This window comes from Mesoplodon mirus, assembly GCF_964341445.2.
Source record: "Mesoplodon mirus genome assembly, chromosome: 7".
Classification (NCBI taxonomy): domain Eukaryota; kingdom Metazoa; phylum Chordata; class Mammalia; order Artiodactyla; family Ziphiidae; genus Mesoplodon; species Mesoplodon mirus.
The window spans coordinates 31,025,552-31,047,976 of NC_138983.1; the positions used below are offsets into that span (position 1 = coordinate 31,025,552).

At 41.9% G+C, this 22,425-nt stretch overlaps 1 long non-coding RNA gene across 1 annotated transcript; it reads left to right on the forward strand.

Moving 5' to 3' along the window:
- Window positions 1-3,590: 3,590 nt before the first annotated feature.
- Window positions 3,591-16,018, forward strand: LOC309808286. The gene is made up of 5 exons (XR_014294725.1): window positions 3,591-3,756; window positions 4,690-4,812; window positions 9,953-10,065; window positions 11,904-12,085; window positions 15,644-16,018. It is a non-coding gene; the product is annotated as an uncharacterized lncRNA (long non-coding RNA).
- The last annotated feature ends 6,407 nt before the right edge of the window (window positions 16,019-22,425 follow it).

Sequence of the window (22,425 nt, forward strand, 5' to 3'; positions counted from 1 at the left end):
ATTCAGATCCATCATGGTAGCTATCTGGAGAACATTTCTTTCTTCTGCTCACGCATTCATTCAACATATATTTATTGAAATCCAACTCTGTCGGATATAATAAAAGGTGCTGCTAGGGACCCACAAACACAAAAATAAGACCCAAGTCTTATCTTGAGAAAGTCAGAGAGAAAGCATCATACAAGTAAGCTGACAAGTATTAAACACAGTTTTGTGGGAAAATATAGAAGAGAGAATGACTAGCTCTGCCTTGGGAACTATGGAAGGTTATTCTGGAAGAGAAGTCATCAAAATGGGACTTAGAAGGAACAGAAGGTCTTATCAGATTGTGTGGAGGGAGGGCATTCTGTACACACTGGGCTAAGGCGTCAAAATGTAAAAGCATTGATGATGATTAATAATGATGGTAATGATGTATTGTAGGATGGTGAGGAAATTGTTCCTGGAAATGGGGCTGCGTGTGTGGAAGAGGGAGTCAGTACGAGCCTATGACAGAGTTTGGTACCCAATTGTGAAGGACTTTGTAAACCATAAGAGATAGTTTGAGCTTAATCGTTTATCAAATAAACTTGAAGATAGGCTCTTAGCAAGTGAGCACCCTAGGAAATCTCTTTTGCAGAATACTGTAGAAAAACACCCATCACTGGGGAAAGAATCTGAATTCAGAGCTCCTTCTAGGTGGGATAAAGAGAACTATATTTAAGATACCTGCCTTTGAGTCATTTAAAAGATAGCTGGAAAAATAAGGCAAATATCAGGAAACAATGAGAAAACCATTGGATATATAACATAGTGCCTGATGGTTTGGAATCAGAGAAGGAAGCTTTATACTCCAACCATCTTTCCTTTGGTACCTTCTCCATTTGATGAAGTTCTCCTTCACAGACCATTGACTCATCCACCAGAAACAGAGCTGTAGGGTCTCAGGGCGGTATGAGCAAAAAGAGAACTAAAATAAATAAGCTGAGAGAACAGAACTAGAGCTTGGTAACTTGAAGGGACCACTGAGTAAACAAAGCAAGTAAAGGACAGAATGGACCAAGGTACAAGTGAATGAGAGGGGACAATTCAAGACTAAGAGGTGTATCTTAGATGTCTGCTGGAGCATTTCCAGGGTTTCTCACTAAGCTGATGATAAAAATCTTTTATAAAAAATTTTATTGAAACTATCTTTGTTTATGCTAATTACAGAGGCAAGATTCTTTGTGAAATGGTTGCTTTTTCTTTCAATTCACAAATACATAAAGTAGAAAGTAAAATTCTCTCCTACCCCAGCTTTGGACAATGATCGTCAAAACACACACACTTACAATATATACAAATATGTGTTTTCAAGTGGGCCGAACATCGAAAGCTTTATGAAGAAATAACACTGTCACACTGACCAGAGGGTTGGGAATTGTAGCTCAGCCAGGCATTAGTAAGAGAATGTGCTGGAACTGGAAGGTAGGAGCAGAACTCCACATGTTTCAATATTAGCAAACTAAAAGCCAAGTAGGTATCTGAAGCCAAGGTAGGCCTGGAGCCTGAAAATAAGCAAAACCCACAAAGCAAGTCAGGAAGCCACCATGAAGAGTATCACAGTGAGAACTCCACTTGGAGGAATTATCCCCATGAGGGGTTGCTCGTACAGGGCTTCAGAGGAACTCCAAACAGAGTTGGGGAGATAAACACGGAGTGAAAGATGGTTTACTGGAAAGAGGGTGGCTCAGAGGCTAAGATCAAGGTCTGTGTCTCAGCTCTGCAGTCCATCAGCCCCCTGCCTCGGGGTGTTTATGCCTCAGAGACTCCCTTTCCATTGTCGTGGCTGTGAAGGATCAGAGTGACACCTGCACTACAAAGCAGAGTCACAGTGAGAATCACGTGACACACTCCTTCACTCAGCAAGTGTGTGCTGCGTGCCTACCACCTGCCAGGCCCCCTACTAGGAGCCAGAGTTAGAGAATAAACAAAATAAGCAAAACTCCCTTCCCTCAGGCAGCCTGCATTCTAGGAAGTTCAGTGCATGTGAAAGGGCAGATCATTGATTTAACATGAGCGGCTATACTCCTGTGTTCTATTAATTAACCTGCTGCATCTGCCTGTGAGGAAAGCAGTGAATACAGTCTCACTGACATGGCCGGATAGGATCTAATTAGGCCGAAAGGAGGGAAACGGATTTCCAGTACTTTGGCTGAATGGATGCAATGGTGGGAATCCGTGGGTTGTCTGGGATAAAATTCTGGCTTCGAATGGGATGGGCCATCTTTTCATGGACTCACTTCAGCAGCTCACTCAGGGATCTGCTCCTCATCTTGTTAGAAGAGGCCAAGGTCACCACAGCGGGGGTGGGGTTTCCCACGATCACTGCTACAGCAAGACGTCCAGGTGCTCTGGGCAGCATGGTGTCACAGGGGAAAAGCCTGCAGATTCTGGAAAGAATCCACTACTACCCAGGGCTCTGTGCCAGCCTCAGTGCCCTTTTTCTCAGATCTACTGGACAGATTGATTTTACCTTAACTTACAAATCCTTGACTAGCTCGGAGCTGTAGAGATGTCTGGATGGAGGTCAAGGCTAGGTGAGAGAGAGTTTTGAAGAGTCATTCATGGAGCTGGAAAAGAAAAGAAGGCAAAAGAGACTAACCCTGAGTAAGCAACAACCACGGGACTGTTCATATATGTGTTACTCCGTTTACTCACTCCTGTTAATTGATAATAACACCGATATTTTTTTAATGATTATGTGCCAAGCATTAGGCTTAAGTTTTTATACACATATCCATATGGAACCCTGTCAACCACACTCATTCATTCAACAAATATTTATTGGGCATTTTCTGTGGAAGTCAGGGACTGCTACCATCTCCATCGAACAGATGAGAAAACTAGAACTTGGAGAAGTTAATTCTCCAGGTTTACTTAATTAGTTATAGAGGTAGGACTCAAACCCACATAGTTTGAATCTATACTTGTAATTTCTATACATTATACACTAGAATATATTATAATTCTGTCATAGCTTAGTGCCCCAAAACATGAGCTGTTGTATTTTATTAGGATCATGGTTCTCCTTATTTTACAGACAATGCAACTGAGGCCCAGATCAGTGACAAAACTTGTGCAAAGTCACACACCAGAAACTGGCTGAGATGGCATTTGAACCCAAGTGTCTTGGACCCTACAGTCTGCAATTTTTGCAGCACAGTGTTGCCTCCTTCAGGCTCATCCCCCGCTAATTCAGAAATCTTTCCCTTTTTCCATTCATTCACGGTGCACATCTCCAAATGCAGTCATAGCCTCTCAGATACAGTTGTAAATACAGCAGCTAATAATGGTCAGGGGGTCCTGAGTCTTTCCCAACATTGTCACAAGACAACTGCACCCTTGTGTCTTGCAGCCCCTGTCTTTCTTCACGCCCTGCCTTCCAGACTGGCATCTGGCTCCCAGTGGAAGTGCTGGGTGTGCGTGGAGGCCACACTGTTTTTACTGCCCCCAGTGAGACAGGCTGAGATGACTGGTCCCTCAGACCAGGCAGGACCTCGTGTCCAGCATGTACCAACTTAGCTCTTCCTCTCTCCCCAAACTCCCCCCACCCCACGTCTTTCCCAACCAGGTTACTGTGGTGGAGCTGCGCTGCAAAGGAGGGGTAGAAACAAGGTCACAACTGCCAGCCTGACTCCACGGTCAGCCAAGCCAAGCAGGGCAGTGGACACTCCGGGGTTCTGCATTCCCTCTGGATTATTCATGAGTGCATACCATCCCCTCTGACAGTCACAGGTAAATCCCAGATTGAATTTTTCTCTTCCCCTGAAAAGGACCCTATCAATATCCCTGGGGTCAGGAAGATTCACCATCTAGCCTTTTTTACCTGGGCTGAGGGTACTTGGAGGCCACTTGGAATTTGCTAGGCTGGATTAGGTTCCCCCCCCCATCTTATTGCTATACAACCCTCCCTGCACCCAGTCCTTGGCCCTCGAATCTTTTGTGCACACTTATGCTACACTGATCTTCCTTAAATACCTTTGCATACATCACTCCACATCTAATGCCTTGTGGCTCTGCATTGCCTACAGGTTTACCTCAGTACACTGGTCTATCCCAGTTAGTATCAGGTTTGCCTCTAGTAACTTATGCCTTAAAATACTGAGTAGTCATATTGGAAAATAATCAGATTATTAAAGCTAGTTAGAACAGATATAGGTTCATGCTCTCTCATGCTCTTGTAATTGCATTTTGATATGTTCCCTATCACACATTTTTTAAAATTTATTTTATTGAAGTGTAGTTGATTTACAATGTTGTGTTACTTTCTGGTGTACAGCAAAGTGATTCAGTTATACATATATATATTCTTTTTCATATTCTTTTCCATTATGGTTCATTACAGGATATTGAATATACTTCCCTGTGCTATACAGTAGGACCTTGTTGTTTATCCATTCTATATATAATAATTTGCAACTGCTAATCCCAAACTCCCAATCCATTCCTTCCTCATTTTCCCCTCCTCCTTGGCGACCACAAGTCTTGTTCTCTATGTCTGCCTATCGCACATTTTAATATGTCATCATATCATAAAGCCACCATGTGATCCTTTAAAAAAGAACTAAGTTTCAGTTTCTTCAACTGCAAAATGAAGGTAAAAAGGGCACACAACTCATGGATTTATTCATTGAAAAAAATATTGATTGAGTTTCTACTATGTTCCAGGCACTTCTGCTTACATCCTCATGCATGATTTTGTCAGAACAGAACAAACATCTCTGGGCTGACAGTGAAGATGAAGTGAGGTCATGAGAACTAACACTCATTGAGGGCCCAGAACAGAGCCTGGTAAGTGGTAAAACTCAGTGCCTGTTCTACAAGCTTAATCCTTAAAATAATCTGGTGAAGTAGGTGCTATAGTAGCCCTACTTTGTGGATACACCTAAATGATGAATAACGGTTTAAACAACTTGCCCAAGTTCAACACTTAGCAAATGGCAGAGCCAGGATTTGAATCCAGGCAACCACTGTTCTTTGTTACATCTGAGTTTGGACTTAAAACACTTAGCACAACACCTGGCACATAATAAGCATTTAGTCAAAGCTATTATTCTCAGTCTCATTTTCATTATTATATTTCAAACTCTGGGAAGTGCTTATAAGTCATTTATTCTGTTGCTTATATTCTTTTGCATAATTGCACCCATTATAAATTATGGTAAGGCATGCGAGTGCCCTGTGGTACTATTTGCTTTCTTTCATGCAGTATACTGTTTGATTTCCATCAAACTCTGAATACACCATGAAAACATATTGCATTCATGAGTGTCTTCTGTCACATTTGTTGTGTTAAGGGAGGAAAAAAAACTTCTGCTCCAAACAAAATCTCAGAAAGGAACCTGCCTTTCAGAGTCACAATAAGGAAGCAGGATTAAATGGAAAAGGCATGGGCTTTGGCACTGGGTAAATTGTTGTCCAAATTTCCAATTCTGCCACTTGTTAGCTGTGTGTGTTTGGGTAAGTGGCTTATCTTCTCTGAGCCTTCCTTCCCCTGTTCTGAAAAATGAGAGGGTTGCCTCAGGTTGTCACTCTGGTCCTTTTTAGCCTTCAAGTGTGTGATTTGAGGTGTAAGTACAGAGTGTCATAAAGCTTTTCCTTAATCCAATTTTCTTAGGACAAGTTGTTAAAGAACGACAATTAGGCCAGAGTCAAAGAACGTTCAGTGACAACAGCCCTAAATTTCATTACTAATAGAAAATCAGTAATGAACACTGAACTGTCTTCAGGTGCCCTAAAAATAATTGGTCATGGATTTTCTTTCAAAATGCAAGGGTTTTGAATTTCACACTTTGGGTATTCATGTTGGAAGTTATTTGCAGATGGAAGGAGTGTACCATGGTGATCATTCCTTTCCAGGAAACTTACCCAAGATCCAGCAAATTGGGGTGAGTATTTTAGAATAAAAAGAAGCAAAAGATTGTTTATCTGAAAGTTGTGTTGAGGTTCAAATTTATGATGGAGCTTTGAGACTTTACTTTCTTCCTCTGAGTCATGGATAAATAAATGCATCTTTTCAAATAGAAAGACATAGATAAATTTTCAAATAAAAAGACATACTTTTGAGGGGAAAAGAGACCTTAGGGATTATCTGGCCACAATCTTTTCATTTTAACGATGATGAAATTCAGCTTCAGTAAACCTCATCCATAAAATAATGCTAATAATAGCACTTGCTGTGAGGATTAAATAAGGTAATGTTTATAAACCACTTAGCACAGTACATGATATGAAATTAGTGCCCAGTGATAGCACCTACTTATTATAATTTTTGCTTAATATTATACACTTGCCTAAAGCCACACTGGTAGTCTAGGCATAGTTAATTGAGAACTAGGGCTCCTCAAATCCAGCAGTGCTCTTTGTAAAACATCATTCATTCAACACATATTTATTGAGTATCTGCTAAGTTCCATGCACTTTTATAAATACTGGACCTACAGCTGTGAGAAAAACAGACCAAAAAAAATAACATTAATGGCTTCATGGATCTTAAATTTTAATGGGGAAAATATAATAAACAACATAAATAAGTAAATATATCTAGGATGTAAGAAGGGAAGATATAAAGCAGAGAAAAGGTAAGCATTTGGGGGAAGGAGGTGAGAGCAGTTTAAAATAGGATGGTCAAGACGGGCAGGAGATGAAAGAGGAAGCCATTTGGATCCCTGGGGGGAAGCATTGCAGGCAAGGAGACAGGAGCCCACATGCCCTGAGACAGGAGCCTGGTGCTCATATGAGGACCATTAAGGGGGCCAGTGTGGCTGGAACAAGGAGGTGGGGAGATGAGCACAATAAATGTGCCTCTGCAGAGCATCATCAGGACTTTGACTTTTATTCCTAGAGATCTGGGAAGCCATGGAAAGGTGTGAGCAGAAAAGTTACTGGAGGAGACAAACTGGAAGAAACTGCTCCTGACCCAGAACACAAGGGTTCCTGGGGTTAACAAACCATATATATATATATTAAAAAAATACAAGATAGATACTATATGTGTCTTGCACTGCCTGAAATATTTATTATTTGGCCTTCTTCAGGATAAGTTATCTTAGGGAACTAGATCACACCAGATAAGAGTGAGAGAGAGAGAGAGAGAGAGAGAGAGAGAGAGAGAGAGAGAAAAGGAAGGAAGGAAAGAAGGAAGGAAGGAAGGAAAGAAGGGGAAGAAAAGGAAGGAGGCAGGGAAGGAGGGATCCATATTGGCTATCTAGTGCTGTGTAACAAATTACCTCAAAACCTAAGGAATGGGGCTTCCCTGGTGGCGCAGTGGTTGAGAATCTGCCTGCCAGTGCGGGGGACACGGGTTCGAGCCCTGGTCTGGGAAGATCCCACATGCCGTGGAGCAGCTGGGCCCGTGAGCCACAACTGCTGAGCCTGCACGTCTGGAGCCTGTGCTCCGCAGCAAGAGAGGCCGCGACAGTGAGAGGCCTGTGCACCGTGATGAAGAGTGGTCCCCACTTGCCATAACTAGAGAAAGCCCTCGCACAGAAACGAAGACCCAACACAGCTAAAAATAAATAAATTAATTAATTAAAAAAAAAAAAAAAAAAACCTAAGGAATGAAAAAACACACATTTATTATCTCACCATTCCTGTGGGTCAGGAATCCAGGCATAGCTTATCTGAGTGTCTGTTATGGACTGAATGTTTTATTACATTCAGTATATTATGGACTGAATATTCCCCAACTTCGTATGTTGAAACCCTACCCCACAATATGGTGGTATTAGGAAGTGGGGCCCTTAAGAGGTAATTCAAAACAGATGAAATTAGAATAAGAGGAGTGGAATAAAGTGCCCTTGTGAAAGTCACAGGAGAGCTTTCCACAGCCTGCTCTTCACCATGAAAGGACACAACGAGAAGATAGAGGTCTGGAACTTCGAAGAGGGCTCTCACAAGACCCCGACCATGCTGGCACCCTGATCTCAGACTTCTAGTCTCCAGAACTGTGAGAATTAAATGTCTGTTGTTTATAAATCACTCAGTGCTCTTTTATAGCAGCCTGAGTGGACTAAGACAGCATCCCTGGCTCCGGGTCTCACAAGGCTACCATCGGTGTGTCAGCCAGGGCTGCGGCCGTCTCCAGGCTGCACGGGGAGAGGACCACTTCCAAGCTCATGCATGCCCCTGTTGGCAGGCCTTGGATCCTCTCCAGCTGTGGGTCACAGACACCAGTTCCTTGCCACAGGGGCCTCTTCACAGGGCAGCTCACAACTTAGCAGCCGGCTTGTATTTCCTTGGAGCCAGAAAAAGAATGTGAGAGGGCACTCAAGACAGAAGCCACAGTCTTTTGGAACCAAATCCTGGCAGTAACATCCATTGCTTCTGCCATATACTATTCATCAGAAGCAAGTCAGTAAGTCCAGGCCACAGTCAAGGGAGAGCGTTATCCTGGGCATGCATACCAAGGGGTGGCAATTGTCGGGCCATCTCAGAGGCTGGCCACACAAGTTCAGGAAATAGAACCAGCTTTCACCAAAAGGGGAAATGACAGGTAAACATAGTAGGAACTTCAAGATCATCCTCTCCTGATTTCTCAGAATATCAGTTTGGAGAGAGAGCCCGGGACCAACATCCAGCAGTAGCAGCCAGGCTTCATTTCAGTGACCACAGAGCCCACTGATGAGGGAATTCCTGAGCACACAGCTAGTTCCATATCCCAGGCAGGCAGGCAGCTGAGTCTGACGAGGTAACTGTAGTAGGCAGAGTAATGGCTCCCAAAGATATCCGCATCCTCATGTCCAGAACCTGAGAACATGTTACCTGACATGGCAAAAGAGACTTTGTACGTGAGATTAAACTCAGGGTCTTGATAAGGGGAAATTATCTTGAATTACCCAGGTGGGCCCAAGGTAACCACAGGGGTCCTTGTGATGAAAGAGGAAGGCTGGAGAGACAGAGGAGAAAACATGATGACAGAAGCAGAGGTTGGAGTGATGTGACTGCTGCCTTTGAAGATGAAAAGGAGCCACGAGCCAAGGAATGTGTGCAATCTCTGGAAGCTGGAAAAGGCAAGGAAATGGATTTTCACCTAAAGCCTCCAGAAGGACCATAGCCCTGTTGCTACCTTGATTTTAGCCCAGGGAGACCCATTTTGGACTTCTGATCTTCAGAAAATAAATGTTCCTGTCTTAAGCCACTAAGTTTGTGGTAAGTTGTTAAGCAGCCATAGGAAGCTAACGTCATAACTTAGTTCTTTTCTTTGTTAATTCTTCTTGATTTTTATCTTCAGTTTTTCTGATGATAAAGAGCCACTATCTTCTTTCATATCTTTAAACTTATTTTTATTTATTTTTTATTACACAAGTAATACCCAAATACACATAAAAATAAACACATATATACAAAATGAAAACAACATATACAGATGAAGTTCCTCATGATCACTGTCTCCAACCTGCCCTTTCCCCAAGTAACCATTGTTGACAAGTTGGTATATCTCCTTCCAGACCATTTTCTATGCCCTTTCAATCACAGATAAAATACATAGCCATTCAATAATTAGCTCTTTCAGCAAATATTTATTATGTCATTACTACATGCTAAGCACTACTCTAGGTACTAGAGACATAGCCCAAATCCCTGCCTTCCTAGAACTTACATACATAAAATATAGCCACTAGACAGGGCAGACCCAGCAGTGGGAATCAAGGTGACATGATTTGCCAGGTCTACACTGTTCATTACAATAGCCACGAGGTGCACATAGCTATTGAGCACTTGCCATGTGGCCAGTCCTAACTGAAGTGTGCTGTAAGTGTAAATGTTGGATTTTGAAGACTTAGTACAAAGTACAGGATGTGAAATATATCACTAATAATTTTTTATATTGATTCCATGTTGCAATGGTAATATTTTTGGCTAGCTAAGTAATAAACTTTACATATATCATTAAAATTAATCTCACATGTTTCTTTTTACTTTTTACCAGTGTGACTGCTAGAGCATTTAAACTTACATATATGGCTCATATCATGTTTCTATTGGACAGCGTGTGATGTATGTCTGGAAAAGATTGCACAGGCTGCTGGCGAATGGATTGTGGTAAGCAAGAGTAAATGGGTGGGAAGACCAGCTGGAAGGGTCCTGCAGCAGCCCATTCAGTGCTTGGTGAAGAAAAAGGTTGGAGGGAGCCTAAGAGAAGTCTATTCAATAACCCCTTGCCCTCCAATCTTTCTTGAATGAATTGGAGACAGAAAAGAAGCATACATGAAAAATTGCAAAACAGTACTAAACTGCATATGATCTTTTGTTCTGTTTTGAATGTCAGAGCTTTATGAAAGACAATAGACTCAAAGTTTCCTCTCTCTCTCAATCCTATCAGAATTTCAGCGGAATAAGGGGAGGAAAGGGTGTAGTCACTTTACCTAGAACTTAATACATTCCAGTGATCGTTAGTTAGTTCCCAGAAATTAGAGGCCTTAGTCCCATTCTTCACCTTGACTGGGCCCATCCAAAGTAAATTCCTTAACAGGACTAGATGCTCCATCAAATTTAGTCTCCCCTGCTCTTCCAACAGTGCCCCCTCTAAGCATCCCAGTGTTCATACCCTGATCCACAAGTGTCCAGGGCTTCTCACTATGGCAGAATCTCAGCCACCTTCTACCCCCAAACCCAGGCAATCTCCAGGTTTTCAGGGGACATATGCAACACCTCCATTCACAAATCTTCACCACTCACTTGGACAATTCCATAAAGTAGGGCCTATGGACTGGGATCTCTGTGCCTCTTAAAAACAATATAGGGCTTCCCTGGTGGCACAGTGGTTGAGAGTCTACCTGCCGATGCAGGGGACACGGGTTCGTGCCCCAGTCCGGGAAGATCCCACATGCCGCAGAGCGGCTGGACCCATGAGCCATGGCCGCTGAGCCTGCGCGTCCGGAGCCTATGCTCTGCAACGGGAGAGGCCACAACAGTGAGAGGTCCGCGTACCACCAAAACAAAACAAAACAAAACAAAAACAATATAAATTTATCATTCTTTGAAATCCGCAGAGAACATTTGCCAAAAAAATTTTTTTGCAACAACTCTGTGAAACAGGCAGAGAAAGAAAAAAAGAAAGAAGGCACTTAAGAAATGACTTTTTCTTAAGTCTTAGTCACTTGCCAGTGCATTTCAGATCTGATTTGCTAGCAGATTACTGACATAATCATTTTAATATTCACATATGGATCTGTCCATGGTGTCCTGTTAAAGCATCATGACTTCCTAGCATTGGGACACCTGGGCAAGTATGTGAACCGCTGGCACAAATACACTTAGCCTCCTGGCATTGGATATGCTAATCACACCCCCCAACCCCCTAGTAACACTGTGGGGCTGTGGAGTTTTGCTACCACCATTAACCATTAATGTGACTTTGAATAAGTTCTCTGGCCATTCTCCTAGGTTTCTATATTTTAAAAAAATAAAGAGACTTTAAACCACAACCTTCTGGTGTAGAGACTATATGTACAGTTAAGGAAGGGCATCATTTAAGAAAGGATGAGGGATGTGAAACTGCTGTTTCCTTCATATTCTCAGTTCCTCTGGCCTTTCATGATGTGAGCATCTTACCTTGCTGAGTGTTATTCTAACCAAGATCTATATTTTCCATACATTGTTGTCTTCTTTATCAAGAACTACTACAGATAACCAAATACATTATACAACTATACAGACATATACATATGTATATATGCAGGGTTGTTTACATATATAGACAAACAGACATATATACTCAGGGTTGTATACAGCAAACAATGTGCCCTATTCTACATCAATTATTTAAGGGCTCTTTCAAGGCCACTTTGACCACATGCAATTTTGCCTTAGGTGTTAACTTTAGAACCTAGCTTGACATAAAATGTAATTTTGCTAAACTTCTGTCCAATATTCCTCAGGCCTAGATACAGAAGAGGACACTGCTGGAGAGATGCCTGTTTTACAACAAAATCTTCAAGCCCCCTCTGATGCCAGTGCCCTCTGGCCTCATGGGTTGATCAGACCTTAACTTGGTGCCTTTCAGTTGGGCCTGGGAAGCTTCCTTCCATTTTAGTATCTTCTAAGACCTCTGAAGTCTGGGGTAAGTAATAAAAATCATCCAGAACAGGGCCAAAAAGAGCCAAAACAATGAATGTTCTTTTGATACACTTGGAAAATGAACTGATCTCCTATCTCTAGAGGAACAACACATGATGTTTTCCATCTGGCAAGGCTATGGAAGAATAATGTTGTAGAAACAAGAGTCTATTCACTGGAGCCATTGTGGCGCAGTCCTAGAGCTGGGAGTGGCAAGTTTGCCTCACTCCACCCACTTACAAACACTCAAATGTGGAGTTCTGTTTACTGGCAAAAGTATTTTCAAACTCTCTCCCCCTCACCCCCCCACCCCCAAGTCATTTTTGTCTGATAAATGACTAAATGTCATTATGTTATCTAAAAGTTGGAAAGGGGGTCAGAGGTCCATGGCCTTCAGCTATACAGCCTCTGATGAAGAGCTAGCTGCTTGGTCCTTGTTGAGATGCTTTGGGCTCCATGTAACATTATACCCTGACTCAGACCTAAATGCTTCGGAAAATTGTCTCCTATGGCCAGACACTCAAAGGAGAAAGAGGGCGGGTCTCAAGCATGGTATCGCAGCAGTTCAATGATGTCATCGTAGACCCATCTTCCTTCCATTTTTCTGCTCTGCAGCAGCTTCTTTTTAAGACCAATTCCCTTGTCACAAAATGGCTGCAGCAGTTACAGATGCCACAGCCAGGGTCCAGAGGCAGCAAAGGGACTATTTCTTCTTGCTCACCTTCTTAAAGGGGGAAGTTTTCCCAGGCCCCTCTTAACCCCAAGCAGAGCTCCCTTCTCATCTCATTGACAAGAACTAAGTACATGCCTACTCCAAAATCAGTCACTGCCAAGGGGAGTGGGACACCCATGATTGGCTTGATTCAGGCATATTGTTGTCTGGAGAGGATGACTCTCTGGAGGGAACAGAAAGACTGTTCTATTAGTAAGAAAGAAGAGAAGAAATTAATTTGTTTAGACAACAACAGTGTCTTTTATATTCATCCAGTTGTGAAACACAGATAGTGGGAGAGCCGAGTACATATTATTGGATTGGCCAAAAAGTTCTTTCGAGTTTTTCCATGAGATGTAACAGAAAAACCTGAACGAACTTTTTGGCCAACCAAATACTTCATTATATACAGTAGATATAAATAGTTTATGTAGCTTTACATGGTGTTATGAACTGAATGTTTGTGTACAACCCACCAAATCCATATGTTGAAACCCTAACCCCCAATGTGTTGCTATTAGGAGGTGGGGCCTTTGAGGTGATTATGTCATGAGGGTGGAATCTTCATGAATGGGATTAATACCCTCATGAAAAAGACCCCAGAGAACTCTGTCACCCCTTCCACCACATAAGAACACAGTTAGAAGACAGCCATGTGTGAACCAGAAAGCCAGAGCCTTGGTATTGGACTTCCCTGACTTCAGAACTGTGAGAAATAAATGTTTATTGTTTAAGTCACCCAGTCTATGGTATTTTTGTTATAGCAGCACAAATGGACTAAAACATGTAGAACAATCAAAACCTTTTATTTGACTTTTCATTCTATTTCTCTCACTCTTGGATCTGAAATTATAGCCTCTCATCATCATTATTATTTTCATCTAAAATTACTGAGCACTTAGTATGTGCCAGGAACTGTGCAAACCATTTTCCGTGAATTCTGTCATTTAATTTTTCACAACAGTCTTATGAAGTAGGTACTGTTTATCTTCATTTTACAGTAAACTAAGTCTAGGAAAGTTTAGGTAACTTGCCCATTTTGCACAATTAGTGGAGGGGCCAGGACTTGAGTCAGATTATTAAAATTCCAGATGAATAACCATTCATGTAAGAGATGAGTCTCCATGCTCGGTGCTGGGAATAGTGAAAGCAAACATAGTTCTTGCCTTTATGGCATCTGCCATCTAATGAAAAAGAAAAATAGAAACAAACAGATTATACAAATTCTACAAAATTTTAGTGGGTATTATAAAGGAAAAGGAATGAAAGAGGGCCCTTATTTATACTGTGATGATAAACAGCCTTCTGGAAGGCGGACTTTATGCTGAATATAGTGAAGGAGCCATGTGAAGGAGCCATGTGAAGGGTGGAAGAAAAAATTCTAGGAAAAAGCCCTGAGGTGGAAAAAGTTTGACACTTTCAACACATGAACAAAATTGGTGTGACTGGAGCAAAATGAGAAAGGAGAGAATTGCCTAAGTTCTAGAGAGGTAGGCAGGGGTCAGGTCATTTGGGCCTCATAGGTCCCTTAAGAATACTGAATTTTGCTCTAGGTGCGTTCTGAAACTATCGAGGAGTTCTAAGCAGAAAACGAATGTGATTAGATTTGACCTTAAAACTTGATCACTGAAACTACTGTTTGGAGAATGGCTGACTTGGAGAGAGAACAGACATAAAGAGATCATTTGGGAGGCCATTGCAGCCACCAGGAAAGCAGTGATGGTAGGTGGCCACAGAGCTGGAGATAAGAGGATGGAAATTCAAGAGATATTCTATAGGTAGAAGTGACCGGAGTTGGATGGGATTGAATACAATGATGAGGGGGAGGCAGAAACTGAAGATAATTCCCGGTTTCTGGTTCTCACAACTGCTGCTAAAGAGTGAAGCCACTGAGGGAGGCAGCTGCATCGCACAGGGAGATCAGCTTGGTGCTTTGGGACCACCTAGAGGGGTGGGATAGGGAGGGTGGGAGGGAGATGCAAGAGGGAAAGGATATGGGGATATATGTATATATATAGCTGATTCACTTTGTTATACAGCAGAAACTAACACAACACTGTAAAGCAATTATACTCCAATAAAGATGTGAAGAAAAAAAAAAAGAGGGAAACCACTGACCAGGGTCAAATGTAAGAATATAAAGGTTCAGCTTGAGACGTATTAAATTTGAGATGTAAGATGTCAAGTAGGCTATTTCACATATGATCCAGAGCTGAGAAGTTTCCTGGAGATGTATATTTGGATATAGTTGGCATATTGATGACATATTGATGGTATTTAAAACCATGAGAAGGAAAATATTGAATATATGGGAAAAAAGAGAACCCAGAATACAAAATACAGAGGAGATTAAAATGAAGCCATCAGGAAGGTAGAAAGAAAGCTGGAAGAGGGAGACATTAGCCAAGTCAAATACAGGAGAGCTTCAGGAACAAGAAAGTAGCCAGTTATGCTGCTTGCTGCTGAGGATCAAGTATGATGGAGCCTGAATTTATATATTGAAAGAACCCATCCATTGGCCATTACTTTGAATTTAAATGACCCACACCAAGGCACATAATTATGAAGTTCCATTATATCCCAGACCAAAAAGAAGATTCTAAAATCTTCAGAAGTAGTAAGAGAGGGACAATAAGAACAAGCTACATACAAAGAGTTGGATTCAGAATAGCATGAAACACCTCTAGAGTAGCATTAAAAGCTAAAATACAAATGGATAATGCCTTCAAAATTCCAAGGGAAAATGATTTCCAACACAGAATTATATTCATAGTCAAGTAAAAGAAAAAGAAAAATCTGTGTAAACATGAAAGATTTTTTAAAGTTTCTCTCTCATACATCTTTTTCCAGGAAACTACTGAAGGATGCTATCCCACAAGATGAGAGCATAATCAAAGAAAGAAATCCCAAGAAATGAGATAAGAAGAAAGAGAGAGGTGAGGGAGATTCACAGAGTGGTGATAAAGGGAAGTTCCAAGATGACCGCTCTGCAGCAAGCTTAGAAGGTAACCAACCCCAACCAGTGTGAGGACCAGGACTAAGAGCTCCAGAAGTGATGTTGGCATCTGGGGGCAGAATGTAACTGATAAACTATGTGGTGTGACTTACCATGTCGAATGAAGTTTTAGAGAGAAAAAAAAATTTAGACTTGAATGAGTAATAGGTATGCAGAAAATAACAAATGAAAAAACAAAATTGAAAACAAAACAATTGTTTGTGCCAGTGTTAAAGTGTAATTTTCAAATAAAAAAGACAAAATCATGACTATAATATAAAAATAAAATGAGCATGTCAAAGATTTTTATTTAGGGGCTTCCCTCATGGCGCAGTGGTTGAGAGTCCGCCTGCCGATGCAGGGGACACGGGTTCGTGTCCCAGTCCAGGAAGATCCCACATGCCGTGGAGCGGCTAGGCCCGTGAGCCATGGCCGCTGAGCCTGCGCATCTGGAGCCTGTGCTCCACAGCGGGAGAGGCCACAACAGTGAGAGGCCCGCATACCGAAAAAAAAAAAAAAAAAAAAAAAAAAAAAAAAAGATTTTTATTTAACTCATCACTTTAGGAGGGAACCAGTAAAACAGTACAGCTAGTACAAAGGGTGAATTCAAAGATCGGAATCATATATAAGAAACAAGGAATTCTGAAATGAATTTACAAAGAGAAGCAAAAATGATATATAATCATTTTTATAATAAATGATTATAAAATAGGGCAAGATTGATAGGGCAGTAATCAATTTCATTTATAATAGTTTTCTAATGCTATGTAACAAATCATCACAAATTTCACAGCTTAAGAAAACACACATTTACCATCTCACGCAGCTCTGTAGGTGAGAAGTCTGGTGGGCTCAGCTGAGTTCTCTGTTTAGAGTCTTAAAAAGCCAAGATCAAGTTGTCCACTGGGTTGGGCTCTTATCTGGAGGCTCTAAGGAAGAATCTGCTTCCAGGCTCATTTAGATTACTGGCTGGATTCAGTTCCATGTGGACAGAACTGAAGACACCATTTCCTTGGTGGCTATCAACTGGGATTGCTGTCGACAACTAGAAACACTTCTCTGGTTCTTGCACTTGGCCCCCTTCCTCTTCAAAGCCAGCAACTGGACGTCAAATCCTTCTGGTGCTTTGAATCTCTCTGACTCCCCGTTCTGCCACCAGCTGGAGAAAACCCTCTACTTTAAAGGGCCTGTGAAATTAGGACTCATGTGATTAGTTTAGTTCCACTCGAATAATCTCCCCTTTGCCATATAACATAACATAATCACAGGAACGATATCTCATTCACATGTTCTGCCCACACTCGAGGGGAGGAGATTATCCTAGGACCTGGGTCACTGGAAGGTTATCTTAGAATTTGCCGGCCACAGCATCCCACTATACACAATTATTTGCATTTCTATGGATAACAATGACATGGGGGCAAAATCTACAAACAATGAATGCTGGAGAGGGTGTGGAGTAAAGGGAACCCTCTTGCACTGTTGGTGGGAATGTAAATTGATACGGCCATTATGGAGAACAGTATGGGGGTTCCTTAAAAAACTAAAACTAGAACTACCATATGACCCAGCAATCCCACCACTGGGCATATACCCTGAGAAAACCATAATTCAAGAAGACTCATGTGAGAGACTTCCGGGTAAGATGGTGGAAGAGTAAGACGCGGAGATCACCTTCCTCCTTACAGATACACCAGAAATTCATCTACACGTGGAACAACTCCTACAGAACACCTACTGAACGCTGACAGAAGACCTCAGACCTCCCAAAAGGCAAGAAACTCCCCACGTACCTGGGTAGGGCAAAAGAAAAAAGAATAAACAGAGACAAAAGGATAGGGACGGGACCTGCACCAGTGGGAGGGAGCTGTGAAGGAGGAAAGGTTTCCACACACTAGGAAGCCCCTTCACGGGTGGAGACTGCAGGTGGCGAGGGCGAAAGCTTGCAAGTCACGGAGGAGAGCGCAGCCACAGGGGTGCGGAGGGCAAAGCGGAGAGATTCCCGGACAGAGGATCGGTGCCGACCGGCACTCACCAGCCCGAGAGGCTTGTCTGCTCACCCGCCGGGGTGGGCGGGGCTGGGAGCTGAGGCTCGGGCTTCGGTCAGAGCGCAGGGAGAGGACTGGGGTGGGCGGCGTGAACACAGCCTGAAGGCGCGAGTGCTCCACGGCTAGCCGGGATGGAGTCCGGGAAAAAGTCTGGACCTGCCAAAGAGGCAAGAGACTTTTGCTTCCCTCTTTGTTTCCTGGTGCGCGAGGAGAAGGGATTAAGAGCGCTGCTTAAAGGAGCTCCAGAGACGGGCGCGAGCCTCAGCAATCAGCGCAGATCCCCAGAGACGGGCGTGGGATGCTGGGGCTGCTGCTGCCCCTGCCAAGAGGCCTGTGTGCGAGCGCAGGTCACTATCCACGCCCCCCTTCCGGGGAGCCTGTGCAGCCTGTCACTTCCGGGGTCCCGGGATCCAGGGACGGCTTCCCTGGGAGAGCACACGGCGTGCCTCGGGCTGGTACAACGTCATGCCGGCCTCTGCCGCAGGCTCGCCCCACACACCGTACCCCTCCCTCCCCGCGACCTGAGTGAGCCAGAGTCCCCTAAGGGGCTGCTCCTTTAACCCTGTCCTGTCTGAGCGAAGAACAGATGCCCTCCGGCGACCTACACGCAGAGGCAGGGCCAAATCCAAAGCTGAGACCCGGGAGCTGTGAGAACAAAGAAGAGAAAGGGAAATCTCTCCCAGCAGCCTCAGAAGCAGCGGATTAAAGCTCCGCAATCAACTTGATATACTCTGCATCTGTGGAATATATGAATAGACAACGAATCATCCCAAATTGAGGAGCCGTGTGGATGAAAGGCTCTTGGTGCTGCAACCAGGAGTCAGTGCTGTGCCTCTGAGATGGGAGAGCCAACTTCAAGACACTGGTCCACAAGAGACTTCCCAGCTCCACATAATATCAAACGGCGAAAATCTTCCAGAGATTTCCATCTGAACACCAGCACCCAGCTTCACTCAACGACCAGCAAGCTACAGTGCTGGACACCCTATGCCAAACAACTAGCAAGACAGAAACACAACCCCACCCATTAGCACGGAGGCTGCCTAAAATCATAAAAAGTCCACAGACACCCCAAAACACACCACCAGACGTGGACCTGCCCACCAGAAAGACAAGATCCAGCCTCATCCACCAGAACACAGGCACTAGTCCCCTCCACCAGGAAGCCTACACAACCCACTGAAACAACCTTAGCCACTGGGGCCAGACACCAAAAACAACGGGAACTACGAACCTGCAGCCTGCAAAAAGGAGACCCCAAACACAGTAAGATAAGCAAAATGAGAAGGCAGAAAAGCACACAGCAGGTGAAGAAGCAAGATAAAAACCCAACAGACCTAACAAATGAAGAGGAAATAGGCAGTCTACCTGAAAAAGAATTCAGAATAATGATAATAAAGATGATCCAAAATCTTGGAAATAGAATAGACAAAATGCAAGAAACATTTAACAAGGACCTAGAAGAACTAAAGATGAATCAAGCAATGATGAAGAACACAATAAATGAAATTAAGAATACTCTAGATGGAATCAGTAGCAGAATAACTGAGGCAGAAGAACGGATAAGTGACGTGGAAGATAAAATAGTGGAAATAACTACTGCAGAGCAGAAGAAAGAAAAAAGAATGAAAAAAACTGAGGACAGTCTCAGACACCTCTGGGACAACGTTAAACGCACCAACATTCGAATTATAGGGGTTCCAGAAGAAGAAGAGAAAAAGAAAGGGACTGAGAAAATATTTGGAGATTATAGTTGAAAACTTCCCTAATATGGGAAAAGAAATAGTTAATCAAGTCCAGGAGGCACAGAGAGTCCCATACAAGATAAATCCAAGGAGAAATATGCCAAGACACATATTAATCAAACTGTCAAAAAAAAAAAACAAAGAAAACATATTAAAAACAGCAAGGGAAAAACAACAAATAACACACAAGGGAATCCCCATAAGGTTAAGAGCTGATCTTTCAGCAGAAACTCTGCAAGCCAGGAGGGACTGGCAGGACATATTTAAAGTGATGAAGGAGAGAAACCTGCAACCAAGATTACTCTACCCAGCAAGGATCTCATTCAGATTTGATGGAGAAATTAAAACCTTTACAGACAAGCAAAAGCTGAGAGAGTTCAGCACCACCAAACCAGCATTACAATAAATGCTAAAGGACCTTCTCTAGGCAAGAAACACAACAGAAGGAAAAGACCTACAATAACGAACCCAAAACAACTAAGAAAATGGGAATAGGAACATACATATCAATAATTACCTTAAATGTAAATGGACTAAATGCTCCCACCAAAAGACACAGATTGGCTGAATGGATACAAAAACAAGACCGATATATATGCTGTCTACAAGAGACCCACTTCAGACCTAGAGACACATACAGACTGAAAGTAAGGTGATAGAAAAAGATATTCCATGCAAATGGAAATCAAAAGAAAGCTGGAGTAGCAATTCTTATATCAGACAAAATAGACTTTAAAATAAAGACTATTAGAAGAGACAAAGAAGGACACTACATAATGATAAAGGGATCGATCCAAGAAGAAGATATAACAATTGTAAATATTTATGCACCCAGCATAGGAGCACCTCAATACATAAGGCAAATACTAACAGCCATAAAAGTGGAAATCGACAGTAACACATTCATAGTAGGGGACTTTAACACCCCACTTTCACCAATGGACAGATCATCCAAAATTAAAATAAATAAGGAAACACAAGCTTTAAATGATACATTAAACAAGATGGACTTAATTGATATTTATAGGACATTCCGACCAAAAACAACAAAATACAAATTTTTCTCAAGTGCTTATGGAACATTCTCCAGGATAGATCATATCTTGGGTCACAAATCAAGCCTTGGTAAACTTAGGAAGATTGAAATTGTATCAAGTATCTTTTCCGACCACAATGCTATGAGACTAGATATCAATTACAGGAAAAGAGCTGTAAAAAATACAAACACATTGAGGCTAAACAATACACTACTTAATAACCAAGTGATCACTGAAGAAATCAAAGAGGAAATTTAAAAATACCTAGAAACAAATGACAATGGAGACACGACAACCCAAAACCTATGGGATGCAGCAAAAGCAGTTCTAAGGGGGAAGTTTATAGCAACACAATCCCACCTTAAGAAACAGGAAACATCTTGAATAAACAACTTAACCTTGCACCTAAAGCAATTAGAGAAAGAAGAACAAAAAAACCCCAAAGTTAGCAGAAGGAAAGAAATCATAAAAATCAGATCAGAAATAAATGAAAAAGAAATGAAGGAAACAATAGCAAAGATCAATAAAACTAAAGCTGGTTCTTTGAGAAGATAAACCAAATTGATAAACCATTAGCCAGACTCATCAAGAAAACAAGGGAGAAGACTCAAATCAATAGAATAAGAAATGAAAAAGGAGAAGTAACAACTGACACTACAGAAATACAAAAGATCATGAGAGATTACTACAAGCAACTCTATGCCAATAAAATGGACAACCTGGAAGAAATGGACAAATTCTTAGAAATGCACAACCTGCCAAGACTGAATCAGGAAGAAATAGAAAATATGAATAGACCAATCACAAGCACTGAAATTGAAACTGTGATTAAAAAATCTTCCAACAAACAAAAGTCCAGGACCAGATGGCTTCACAGGCGAATTCTATCAAACATTTAGAGAAGAGCTAATACCCATCCTTCTCAAAGTCTTCCAAACAATTTCAGAGGAAGGAACACTCCCAAACTCATTCTACGAGGCCACCATCACCTTGATACCAAAACCAGGCAAGGATATCACAAAGAAAGAAAACAGCAGGCCAATATCACTGATGAACATAGATGCAAAAATCCTCAACAAAATACTAGCAAACAGAATCCAACAGCACATTAAAAGGATCATACACCATGATCAAGTGGGGTTTATTCCAGGAATGCAAGGATTCTTCAATATACGCAAATCAATCAACATGATACACCATATTAACAAACTGAAGGAGAAAAACCATATGATCATCTCAATAGATGCAGAGAAAGCTTTCGACAAAATTCAACACCCATTTATGATAAAAACCCTGAAGAAAGTAGGCATAGAGGGAACTTTCCTCAACATAATAAAGGCCATATGTGACAAACCCACAGCCAACATTATCCTCAATGGTGAAAAACTGAAACCATTTCCACTAAGATCAGGAACAAGACAAGGTTGCCCACTCTCACCACTCTTATTCAACATTGTTTTTGAAGTTTTAGCCACAGCAATCAGAGAAGGAAAGGAAATAAAAGGAATCCAAATCAGAAAAGAAGAAGTAAAGCTGTCACTGTTTGCAGATGACATGATACTATACATAGAGAATCCTAAAGATGCTACCAGAAAACTACTAGAGCTAGTCAATGAATTTGGTGAAGTAGCAAGATACAAAATTAATGCACAGAAATCTCTGGCATTCCTATATACTAATGATGAAAAATCTGAAAGTGAAATTAAGAAAACACTCCCATTTACCATTACAACAAAAAGAATAAAATATCTAGGAATAAACCTACCTAAGGAGACAAAAGACCTGTATGCAGAAAATTATAAGACAC